The sequence below is a fragment of the Schistocerca nitens genome, chromosome 4, assembly GCF_023898315.1.
Source record: "Schistocerca nitens isolate TAMUIC-IGC-003100 chromosome 4, iqSchNite1.1, whole genome shotgun sequence".
In the NCBI taxonomy this organism is placed as follows: domain Eukaryota; kingdom Metazoa; phylum Arthropoda; class Insecta; order Orthoptera; family Acrididae; genus Schistocerca; species Schistocerca nitens.
This window is the reverse complement of record NC_064617.1, coordinates 829317720-829330823: the sequence shown is the minus strand read 5'-3', so window position 1 is coordinate 829330823 and position 13104 is coordinate 829317720.

Genomic DNA, 13104 nt, shown 5'->3' with positions numbered 1-13104 from the left:
TAGAAAAACAAAGAAGACATAATTTAGCAACGGAAAAGGAAGGAAGTGGAGTAATAAAATTTGCACAAAATAATCTATAGGTATCCTAATCCATTAAGTAATTTTGAACTAGAAAAACAAATAATTAAACACTTTTGTGGAGTATATATGATAGATGAACAAAAACATTGAATCTGGAATAGTAAATTTAGATACATCTGATCATCCTGGTACTCATTGGATTTGTTATTATGAGAATAAAGATGTAAAATATGTTTTTGATTCATTTTGTGGTAAGACACCGAAAACACTAATCAATTACTTGGGAAAAATTAATTACATTACAATATCGAGAGAATATAAAACTTGGGTGAAGTAATTTGTGGTCAGTTATGTCAGTTTGTTTTAAAACTGTATTCAGATAATTATAAATTTAATGATATTTTGAATCCAAAAAATGGACATTTTTGGAAATAACATGCAGCCTAAAAGTCACACAATTAATGGTTAAATAAATACAGAAAACACAGAACATAGTTTAGAAGCAAAAATTGATCCAAAAATAAAAATTTCGACTAAACAATTAATCAGAAATTACATAATATTTTTACAGTAACTAAAGTATATATTGATTTTAAAGGTAGAAGAATTGCAGATGTACATGATCCAATAAATGATTATGATGCAGTTACAAAACAGTAATCAGAAAATGACTTAACCAATCTTGTTACAAAACCTGTATGTACAATTATTGTAACACAAATCAGTAATTAAGTCACTACTCAACAACTTACTGAAAAAATTAGTCACCTTATTAAAAATAATCTAACTAATTACTTTACAGAACAGGAAAGAGAAAAAGCTTTTAAAGATTATTTCTCAAAAGCAGACATAGCACCGCACCTACGTCAGTACAGTAATCTTCAGAAATGTGACAAACAAAAACTGAAATAACATGTCTTAGGGGTGATGAAATACTGAAATATACATTTGAAAATGGAGGATAAAATATTTATATCCCTAAATCAATCAGTTTAAACTGTACCTGGTTCAGGTGAATTACTCATGTTTGGTGATCTTATTTCAGAATCAAAATATGAAGTTAGAATGGAACAATACCTTAAATCATATTAAATTTTTAGCTATATAAATGGAAAACCATATCTACGGTTTGAAATGTAAAAAATTTACTGAAACACACAATCCTCACTGAATAAAAACTAAATATGGAAGACAAAGAATCAAAGGTCTCTACATATTCGTGAAGAAATTATAAATGAATTACATAAACCAATGAGAAAAAATTTTAAAAGAAGAAACGTTATTTCTCTTGGTATTGATGATTTATGGCAAACACATCTAGTTGAAATTAATTCAGGTAATTTGAAAGGCATTTTAAAAATAAATAAAAGATATAAATATATTTTTAACTGTTACAGAAGTTTTTTCAAAACTTACGTGGACTGTTCCTGTTACAGATAAAACAGGTAAGAATGTAGTTCATGCTTTTGAAAAAAAAAATTAAAGCAAAGAAATCCAGTACATTTACAAACAGATAATGGAAAAAATTTGCTTGTTGTGGGATCAGGAGGGGCTCGATGGCGTCCGTGATTCTGTGGAGTATCATCCTTTCCAAAACCTTGTACATATGGTATAGCAGAGAGATTGGCCTGTAGTTTTTGGCACACGCTTCCTTGGGGGAAGCCATTTTTCTGTATCCTCCACCGGCTTCTCTGTCCCTGAAAATTCACGAAGAATCTTCGATTCTGGAGTAGGTTTCCAGTCAGTAAGGTTAACCTGTAGTCCCTACTCATTGGGTATATTTTCCCCAGGAGCAGTCGGTGGTTGACTGTGTCGTAGGCTGCTGATAGGTCTAGGAAGACAGCCCCAGTGATCTTCCTGTTCTCGAACCCATCCTCTATGTGTTGCGTTAATTTTAGCACCTGTGACATGCAGCATTTGCCCTGTCTGAATCCTGCTTGTTGTGGGATCAGGAGGGGCTCGATGGCGTCCGTGATTCTGTGGAGTATCATCCTTTCCAAAACCTTGTACATATGGTATAGCAGAGAGATTGGCCTGTAGTTTTTGGCATTGTCACGTTCTTTGCCTGGTTTTAGGATGTAAATGACTCGCGATTTTCTCCAAATTTTTGGACTTTTGCAGGTGTCATGCAGTTGTTCATCATATCGACTGGCCATTTCCCTGTTACAGGTCCAAAATGCTTTATTTGCTTGACGCATATATCATCAAGGCCGGCTGCTCGCCGTATTTTACACTTACTGATCGCCTTCTCCAGTTCCGCCAAGGTAAATGATAGTTATTCGGTCTCCTGAGGGAGTTTTCGTTCTATATCCCTCTTTTTTGTCTTTAGGTTGTCGTATCTTAGTGGTTTCCCATTTGTGAGAAGCTGGTGTGCAATTTGATCTGCTGTGACGTTTGCGTGTAGATTTGGTTTGGTGGGGTCATTGGCTAGGCGTTTTATAACTTTCCAGGCCTTTTGACTATCTCTGCCAAAATTAGTTTCCTCCATCAGTTTGGTCCATTGCTCCCTTCTCACTTCTGATATCTGGGAGGTAATAACTTTTCCTTTGTTGAGGGTTTCTTTACTGTAGGGGTTTCTTTCGAAGAGGATTTAACACTCTTCCAGTAGGGCCACTGTTTCCTGGGTGAGTCCTGGTGTGTAACTTGTTCTGCATCCCCCTGGAATAGACGCTCGGGAGCAGGTTTTGACGGTGTCCACGAAACTGTCATAGTTCTCTGGATCTGGGCTATATGTCTGGACTCTGTCTTCTAGTATTCAGGTGAATTTGGCCCAGTCTGCCTTCCTGAAATTATATCTCCTTCTGAACTTTACTCTTCGTGGTATAACTATTGGCAACATTTGGCACATTATTGGGCGATGTTGTGCCTTTGGGATGGGGGCGCAGATGGACTTAAAGCACTGTTGTGCTATTTCTTCACCGACGAATAGGAGATCTAGGTTGTATCCACGGCGCCACCTGCCGCTGTTGAAAGATGTGGGAAGTTTGCTGTCGTGGATAAGTGCCAGGTGGTTTGACTCGGCCCAAGCCAGAACGGCTTCACCGTTTTTGTCTTCTTGTGCATATCCCCATACGTGACTATGGCTGTTGAAATCGCCGATGATGAACGCCATTTTCTGTTTACCAATTTTTACTGGTGGTTCAAAGTGGAAGTCTACATTTGGGGGCTTATACAGTGAGGTCACCGTGTATTCGCCTAATTCCACCGTGATAGTCTCGATATCTTTCTCCTCAGTGTGATCCGCCATCCTCACTTGAAGGTCCGGTTTGGTGAACACAGCACTCCCGTATTGCGTGTGTGGTCTTTCTGCTACTATTTTCATCCCTGGAACCTTGGAGCGTCGGTGTTGGATGTCCCTATGCGTTTCTTGCACGCAGAGTACGTCACATTTGGTTTTTTGACAAAGCTCGCTCAGCAATTGTTCTTTGCAAGACGAAAGACCTTCTGTGTTCACAGAGATGATCGTCAAAGCTGGTTCTGATAAGAACCTATCCGGTTTTTCTCAAGACATTATGTCGCTCTACTGTGATGCTTCTGGTGTGAGAGAATCTGCCAGCTTAGAGCCGTTGCCCAGGGGACGCCCAAATGTGTTATTGTTGACACATCCTTTGCAGAGGCTTCTCTCGTGTCCCCCCAAGAATTGATGAAAAATATAACATTAATCATTATTCAACTCTTATTGAATTAAAAGCATCTGTTGTTGAAATATTTAATAGAACACATAAACAAAAGATGTGGAAAAATGTGACTTACAGGTAAATTATAAATGGGCTGATCTAGTCTCAAAATTAGTTGATGAATAACAGTAAACATTCAACTATAAAAATGAAACCAATAGAAAATGAAATTAATTATAAACCAACTAGTGCCATATCTAATGAAAAAGTGAAATTTAAAAGAGGAGATAAAGTTAAATGCAGTAACATTAAATAAATTTTTGATGAAGTTTATACTGCTAACAGGTCAAGAGAAATTTGTGAAATTGAGTCTGTTATACATTCTAATCCAATAACACATAAATTACGAGATTGTAATTGTTTAGGAGTAAAAAGAAATTTTTATGAGTATGAACTACAGAAAACAAAATATCCTGATCTATCTTGCTGAAAAGGTTTTAAAAAAGAAAGGAAATAAATTCGTGGAGGTATGTTCTGTCTATGCAGCTAACTGAAGGTAGTCTGTTTCTTGACATACACATTACGTTTCTTTTATTTGTGAAGCATCTTCAGAGGCGATTTCCAGCACTATTAACTCTTGCATGTGGTCCTTGAGAAAAACTGAAAATTTGTGGTAAGTTCTTATAGAACCAAACTGCTGAGGTCATTGGCCCATAAGCTCATGCAGTACTTAATATACTTAAACTAACTTACGTTAAGGACAACACACACACCCATGCCCGAGGGAAGCCTCGAACCTCTGATGGGGGCAGGTCCTGGACATGTATTCATTAGTTTACATGCTCCAGCTGGCGATTTCTGGGTTTCTTCCAACCACATTTGATTCACACATCGCATATACCACTTGCACTTCCCATTTCCATCAAATGTGGATGGAAAATAATGAATACATCTCCAGGACCACACGCAAGACATTCAGTTCTGGAAATCGCCGCTGAGGATGCTTCACAAATAAAAAAAATGAAATGCATATAGCAATATACAAACTGCCTTCAATTAGTTTCACAGACAGTACATACCTAAACGAATTTTACAGCAACTAAGGAAAGATGGAAAACAGGAAAAAAAAGAAAATTAAGTTTATGTTAAATGGTTAGGATCTGATAATTCACAAAGTAGTTGGTAAATAAAGAAAATGTGATTATTTAATGATCTATGTTAATAGTCATTATTTCTCTTATAAGAATATCTTCTACTTTCTAAATGATTTCCTTGAGAAATCATTGGTAATCCCTCTTTACTTAAATTATATAGATATCCTTAGTTTGGATTTCTGATTCTTAAAATTATTTCTGTTTCTGGATAACCTTCTAGTAATTCATTCAATCTAGAATTCACAAAACTATTTTGAGCTCTTATAACATAATATGGATATGCTCACACATGGTTTTTCTTCATTAAAACAAATTCACTATGTTTATCTCGATTAATGGTTGGAGGAGTAGCATGATTTTCAATAATTTCATTTTCCCTTGAATTATATCTCTAGCAACATTGAACATAATCCTGTTACTATCTTTCATATTTTCAACTTTATTTGCTAAATCTTCGACATTATTTTCTAAATAATTAACTATAATTTGTAGTTTGTATTCCCCACATTTTCTAATTGATGGTAAGACCTGTAGTGTAATTTCCTAAATGGTTTGGCTTCTTGTTTTTTTAGATTTTCAAATTAATGTATACAAGCCAGGTTCATTAACAAATACTGCTGATTTTTCATTGTCTTTTAACAGATCCAAATTGGACAGGTTTAATTTTTCTGATGTAATAGTATCTTCATCACTAATATATTTAAATGCTTTATGAATTTTATTATATTCCAATATCTCTGCACATCACTGACCTTGAACCATGAATTATTTTCTTTCAGCTAGCACAAGTACTTCTTTACTCTTATAAACAGACCTGTTAAATAGATTCACTCAAGCATTAGATGTGCTTGGAATTGGCTCCATTTATTAAAAATAATTGTTATTCGATTTTTTATTTTATATTAAAAATACAATCCCAATTCCTTGATAAATATAGTTCTGTTTCTAGTCTTCATATTTTTTATATGTTTAGTTTTAACATTATCCTTCAGAGCATCTCTCAAATTAACATATTCGAAATTTCAATGATCCTTTAAAAACTCTATAAATTTTTTCCTGTTTAAATTCTCAACTGTGAGCAAAATCCATTTCTTTTGAACAAACGTAGTAGGTCTTGAAGCTTTTATTTCATTTTGGTTATATTCATATCCTAAAATTTATTTATTATATTTTATTTCTGTAAATGAAATTACATTGTGATTCACAAATCGAACATAATCCTTCTTATTTTGTTTCATATTTGTCAAGGGTAGTTCTTAACCCTCAGGAATTCCTTGCAGAAAATATAAAATATCATTTTCTCTTCAAACAATCAAAAGTAAATATCTTTAAATCAACATTCTAAATCTAGTTCATATTCCTTTTTCTGAATAAGTTCAAAAATATTCACCACAGATCTGACAATAGTCGCTGTTTATTAAAAGTAATTTTTACTAGATGTTATATTTTCATACTAAAGAATATAATATAGATAAACAGATAAATACAGTTGTATTCTAGAACTAATAAATTATGTTTAATTTCTGTATATGGAATTTCGTTTTGTTTAAGAATTCAACAGAATTGACCTATTTTCAGTGTCTGATTTTTCCTACTCTGATTTCCTTAATAAATCCTATGAAAAGAAGTAAATTTTGTGTAATTAATATTTCCCTTTATCTTTCAAAGAATGGAGTAAATTTTTAAAAGGGAAATGACTTTTTTGAATCTTTTTTAAATTTAATAAAAGTTATTTCTTAATAAACTGCAAGTGAAAATCGTGTAAAAGTAAACAAATCGAAATCTAGAGCAAAGAATTAGGATTTGAAGGTTATTTTAAACTTAAAAAACAACTTGTAGTTCTTATTAAACCATAATATTAACAATGAAATGAATAACACCAAGGAAGTGAACATTTATACTGTAAAAGAATTAAACGATGAGCAAAAGAACTATGAATTAAAGAACATTCTAAAATGGGAAAGGAGGCACTTATTTCACTGATTAATTATAAATTGCAAAATTTACATTTTTAAGAATTACATAAATTGTATTTGACAACAATTGAAACGAAATAAACTAAAATTGCTTAGTATATTATAAATAATGATACATTTGGTGAATTTGGACAGAAATAAATATCAGGACATTATGAGTTATTTGTAGATTTTATAACAAAATTGCAAGATAATTTAGCTTGCAAAACTATATCGATACCAGAACGAAATTTGCCTGCAGATTTTATTAAAGAGATTCAGTATAAATTGAATTGGGACCTTTGTCAAAATATAAAATATTATCTGAAAATTTTAGGAGAGAATCTCAAAACAGAGTACATTGGAGAGCTATATCAATTAATCAAAAGTTGTCTGAAGATTTTATAAGAGAATTTCAAGATAAATTAAATTGGAAGTATGTTTTAGAATATCAAAATCTATCTGAATCATTTATTCAAAAATTATCTAAAGTGTACAAAATAATAGAACAATCTGAAGACAATGATTGTTCAATATGTTTAAGGAATTAAAATCATCAATTTGTAAAACCACACCGTAGTTATATTATTTATAAAGAGTGTATTGATGAATGTTTAAAACAAAAAATTAAACGTCCATTGTGTAGAGATGTTATTTAACAATATAGTTAGATGCAGTCACATAATTTTGATGAAGAATAATTATATCATTATTTAATTGTTCTCGAGTGTAATCCTTTAAAATATTGAAGTAATTGTGCCATCAAATAATTCTTAAAGTTTCTCTCATTCATTGATGTAATTCACTGAATTCAGATTGTAATTAAGTCTTAACATTTCTTCATATTAGGATGTCTTTCTTTGATTTTTTTGTAATTTGTTTTGTTGTGTTCCAATTACAGAATAAGTATATTCACAATCATTTAAAAGCATAGATGTTGGTCTTAAATTTTCATTAACTGAGTAACAACATGAAGAACTAATGAATTTTTTCATCATTTCTTTCTTGTATTATCTCTGAAGAACATTAACTGTTTCTGTAAAATTTTCTGTTCATTCATCCTCTAATTTAATAATTTCTTCGCTTTTTGCATTTATTTTTTTAGTTGTTCTATACAATAATTTTTATGATTTATCTGATCGTTATAGAAAGTTTTTAGTTATTTTCTAATTTTGTATTCCCCAAATTTTCGAACTGAAGATAAAACTTCATGAGTAAACCATTTTTAAATTGTTTTGCAGCTGATTGTTTTGAACTTATAACTAAATCATAGAGGCCACATGTTATAAAAACAACTTTTACATCAATATTATGTATGTCACTGTGTTTGGCATCTAAGAAATCTTTAAAATTTCGCTTATTTTCTATATCAATATTTTTAACAATTGCATCTCTATAGAATATTCTAAAACATCATAATTCTGTTTCAGTTTAAACCATTGACTATTCTTTCCATCAATATCCAGAAATACTTCATTATTAATATATGTAAGTTTAATATTAATCAGGCCTACAATCGACACCATTCAGTTGAACAATTTATTGGATTTTAATTTTCCTAATATTTTTTCTATACAAATGGAGCAGGTCCAACAACAACCAGAACAGTCTTGTGCCAAACCGAAGTTCTGTAAATATTGTAACCTGAGGAGTCGACTGATAATTCTACTTCACAGAAATATAGAAAAGATAGGTTATAGAACGATGTGTATACAATGTGTGAATGAATATCATGTGAAAAAATTACTACAGTAAACGAATTCCTTGAGTGTGTGGAAAAAATTATTCTAAATAGGATTACAAAAATCATTCGCAATGACTTCCAAGAGGAAGAACATTCGAAAATATTATTATTAATAAATAATAATGAAAAACAAGAAACTAATACCAATTCAAAAAATGTAAAGCTTGTCAAAAGATTTCCAATTTGAATTGTTTCTATGTTAATCCATCACACAATGATAAACATAATATTAAATGTAAAAAATGTAATTTGGAATATAAGAAAAATAAGAAAGGAGAAACATCTCATATTTGATATTAAAATATCTATCAAGTGAGGATTCTTACTGGCCGCATTTTGAAAGTTATTTTTTACAAATCTTGTAAGTCTTATTTTATATAAATAGTAAGACCAGTTGGGGAAATTCACAGTTGTTCAACCTCATGATTATTGTAAAAGAAATAATTTACAAGGTTATATTAAATTACATAAAGATGCTATAATGAGATTTACTATAAGACATCATCTAACACAAGGTATAAGTGTTTGGTAACAATTACCTTATTACAAAATTGGGAGTGGTGATGAAATTTTTCAAAATAATGAAACTAAACCATTAAAAGAAATATTTCCTTTTTTCTACTGATGTGTTTGCCAAAGAAAAAACTACCACTAATAATTAAAAATTATTACCTATTTGTACTGATTTATTTGAAAAACAAAGGAAATTTATTGATGGAATTGTGTAAGGTTAATAAATTGGTATTTTCAACTGTATTGACACCTCGATATTTATCCATGTGAAATCAAGGCTAGGTTCACCCATTTTATAATCAGGCCCATTTATGTAGTATGTGCTACAGCCGCCATTGCTTCTGTTTTCTAAAATTTCCCAATGTTTGTTTCGATATACAATAACAAATGCATTTTTGTAATCAATGAAAGCAAGAAAAGCTGGTAAATCGACTTCATAGTGCTTCCCTATTAGCTGACAGTGAAAATACCTTTGTGGAAACCATGTTGCAAATCTCGATAATACAGTTTCAGCGATTGGCAATAGTCATTTTGTTAAAATTAGGGCATATAATTTGTAGCACATATTTAGAACGCCAATACCTCTGTAGCTCTGACACTTATGTCTACTTCGTTTCTTATAGATTGAGCAGATCTCAGCTATATTCTATTCTTCATATGGGTAACTACTTTGCCAGCACAGATTCTTAAAAGCGAGTTTCTTAATTGTGAAATATTTGGTGCACATTTTGTAAGTTCTATAATGATGTTATCACTTAATAAGTCTCCCTGTTCTTGCTAGAAAATATAGTTCCTCAAGATTTATGAAGTCTACTTCAGCAAAACAGCCTGAGTACATTGCACAGATGTCGATAGTGTTTTGTAGCATTGTAACCAATTAGTCTCAGATACTGTATTGATTTCAAGGGTGTCCTTAACTTATTTGTTTAAATGTTTCATTAGTTTGAATGCTTTCTATTGTTTTCCTTTCACATGATGTTCAATACCTCATTAATTTTTCGCAACTGTGGTTTTAAACTTGCCTCGTTTTCTTTTCTTTTCTTTTCTTTAAGGCTGATTTTCTTTTATAATCTAGTTTGAGATCTGTATCATTTGTAGAATTTAATTTTTCTAATCTTCAGTTAGAGTACATACTTCATCATCCCAGTATCACAGATCCGTTTTGAATAAACTTTTTTTCCTGTGCCTAGAGCTTCTGTTGCTGTTTTAATTACTGCTTCCTTCATATTATTGCATTTGTGATTGATGTTATGTACTTTCGATTTTGAAGCTAGGGTACTCTCCAAGCCCTTCCTGATATAGTAATTGGATTCTCTCTTCTTGAAGTAAATGTATTTTAAATGATGTATCAGCATTATTTTGTTTCTGATTATAAGATTAAGTCTTAGTCTTAAAAGTTTTAAGTAGTTTGTTTTTTTGACAAATAGGAAATGGTCTGAAGAGACATCTGGACCTCTGAATATCCCTTTGTCTTGCACTATGGGTCAAATCATTTTATTTGGTGTCATGAAGCCTGTAACTGTGCCACAGGCTCTAGCTGACCAGGTTTATTTTTGAATCTGTTAATGCCTGAATAAAGTGTTTTATTTTTTATCCTTAACTCTTCAACGAAAACTACTAAGCAATAGCCACATGACCATTCTGGTCCAAAGGGGGTACCGTTTTCCTTACATAAGCAAACCAGTCATTTGACATAGCATTCTTATTTATACAGATCAGTGTAATCTATGACGATAACGTAAGAAAACTGCGCACTTAGTCTTACTTCTCTTTATTTAAGATCTGCTTAATGACCTAGCTGTCATCTTAATTACCATAATTTATGATCCAAACTAGTCACCTCCCCTCTCCCACTCCAGTAGTGAATTACAAACCATCCTGTGGAGGCAGCATCCCAGGATGATGGTGACAGTGCATACCACAAAACAACCCAGGCAATGACTCCCATGACAGGTGGCTGCTGCTGTCGACATCTGTGTTGGTGATGACTACAGTGGCAGCATCACTCTGGCACCTCCTAGGCGACGACTGGCATTACGATGGTGACTCTTGTGATGACTGTGATGACACTGATGACTTTGAACTGGTGGCAATGCTAGCGATACAGACTCTGCAGCACCCCAACGCCTTACAATGTTTGCTGAGGATGAGCAAGCTGCAGGGCCTTAAATACAGCTTTCTGCCACTGATGCCTGCGTTCTTCTTCCCTAGCATGTCGGTGGAATATTCTGGTGTTACTCGACTGGCGTAACTGACCCGATTATCGACCTCAATGTTGATACCCTCGTGTGCACTGAACTGCTTCTTGTCACGTCCTCCACTGGTCAGTGACACGTTGTTTTCCTTAATAATGTTGCTTAACTCGGTACTCTGCTATCCCACTTGTGTCACGGTACCATACCACTGAGCTGTGCAACAGAATGTAACACACATACAACTTCTAGCTCCCAACAGTCCTTCACATTTTAACTGACTCCATTACTGTAAAACTTCTACTTTTCACTTACTGGTTCTAATCATTCGAGCCTCCACATTCCCCTCCCTTCTACGGAAAGAATGTGTCCCTACATTCTGCCTCTACATCTATCTACATTTGACTATTTTCATGGTTTGGCGCAAAGAGAGTTGCAGCGCCACCGGAGGCGCTAAAACTCTCTTTGCGCCAGGGGGCAGCAGGAAAGTCTGAGCAGGTGCACACTGTACTTAGCGCATGCACTGCTCTACTTCCGATGCATATAAAGGTGCAGTCATTTGCGAGTGGAATCAGTTATTGGCGAGAGCAGCGTAGCTTTTCTCACCTGATGATCGCGGCCAGGTGGACTGCTGAATATTGTGCTCAGATGACAGTTTGATCCGGCTGGAAACCCGACAAGAATTTGATAAGATTACAATTCCTTTACCCTGGTGAGTGCTGGAAAATTCTGAATGGCCTCAACTAGCTTCAGATTGGTACAAATTCCATCCTACCCTATAATGAGAACCAAATACTGTGATGTCACCGCCAGACACCACACTTGCTAGGTGGTAGCTTAAATCGGCCGCAGTCCATTAGTACATGTCGGACCCGCGTGTCGCCACTGTCAGGATCGCAGACCGAGCGCCACCACAAGGCAGGTCTCGAGAGACTGACTAGCACTCGCCCAGTTGTACGGACGACATTGCTAGCGACTACACGTACGAAGCCTTTCTCTCATTTGCCGAGAGACCGTTAGAATAGCCTTCAGCTAAGTCCATGGCTACGACCTAGCAAGGCGCCATTAACCATATCTGGAGAGAGTCTCACTTGTATTATCAAGAGAAATGTACCACAAAGAATTAAAGTTAAGTATACGAGAAGCTCCGTTCTTTTCTTTATAGCTTTCATCACGTATCCTGTTTCAGACTTAACGCAAGACGGCTTGAGTTGACGCGTGCCCTTTCGGCTACCTCCCTTGTGTCTAGACTGTCTTGTCTAGACCCAGCAAATACTAAACTTGTTGCAGTACAAAATGACATTTCTAAAAACTCAACTTTAACTGTGCTGTACGCAGATGGTCAAACACCTTACACAACTGCTCCAAATATTCTGGAATATGCTTTGCATACACGATTATGTCGTCCTGTTACACCATGCACAGTTTTGTTTATAATCCGTGCAACAGAATATCCAAAAACACTGAACGGTTGCTCACATCTTTTTTAAGTCCAAAAGCCATGCGGCGAAACAATGTGTCCAGTCGGTGTTGAGAACTCAATTTTGGGTTGGTCCTCCAACATCATTTTCAACTGATGGTAAAGACTACGCAAATCCAGTGTCATGAAGTACCAACATTGACCCATATTGTCCAATGTTAAATTAGGCATAGGATATGCATCTGACACCATTTTCTGGTCGAGGAACCGGTAGTCACAACATAAAACTATATGCTTTGCCACCATCTGGTGATATTTTACTTATGATTACAATAGTAACAGACCAAGGACTACAACTAGGTTCTATGATGCCATCTCTAAGTTACTGATCTATAAAATCTTCCTCAATTGGCTGTAAAAACCTTGGAACTCGATATGGTCGTTTGTAGATAGGTGCTTCACACCCAGTACGAATTTGGTCCTAAACA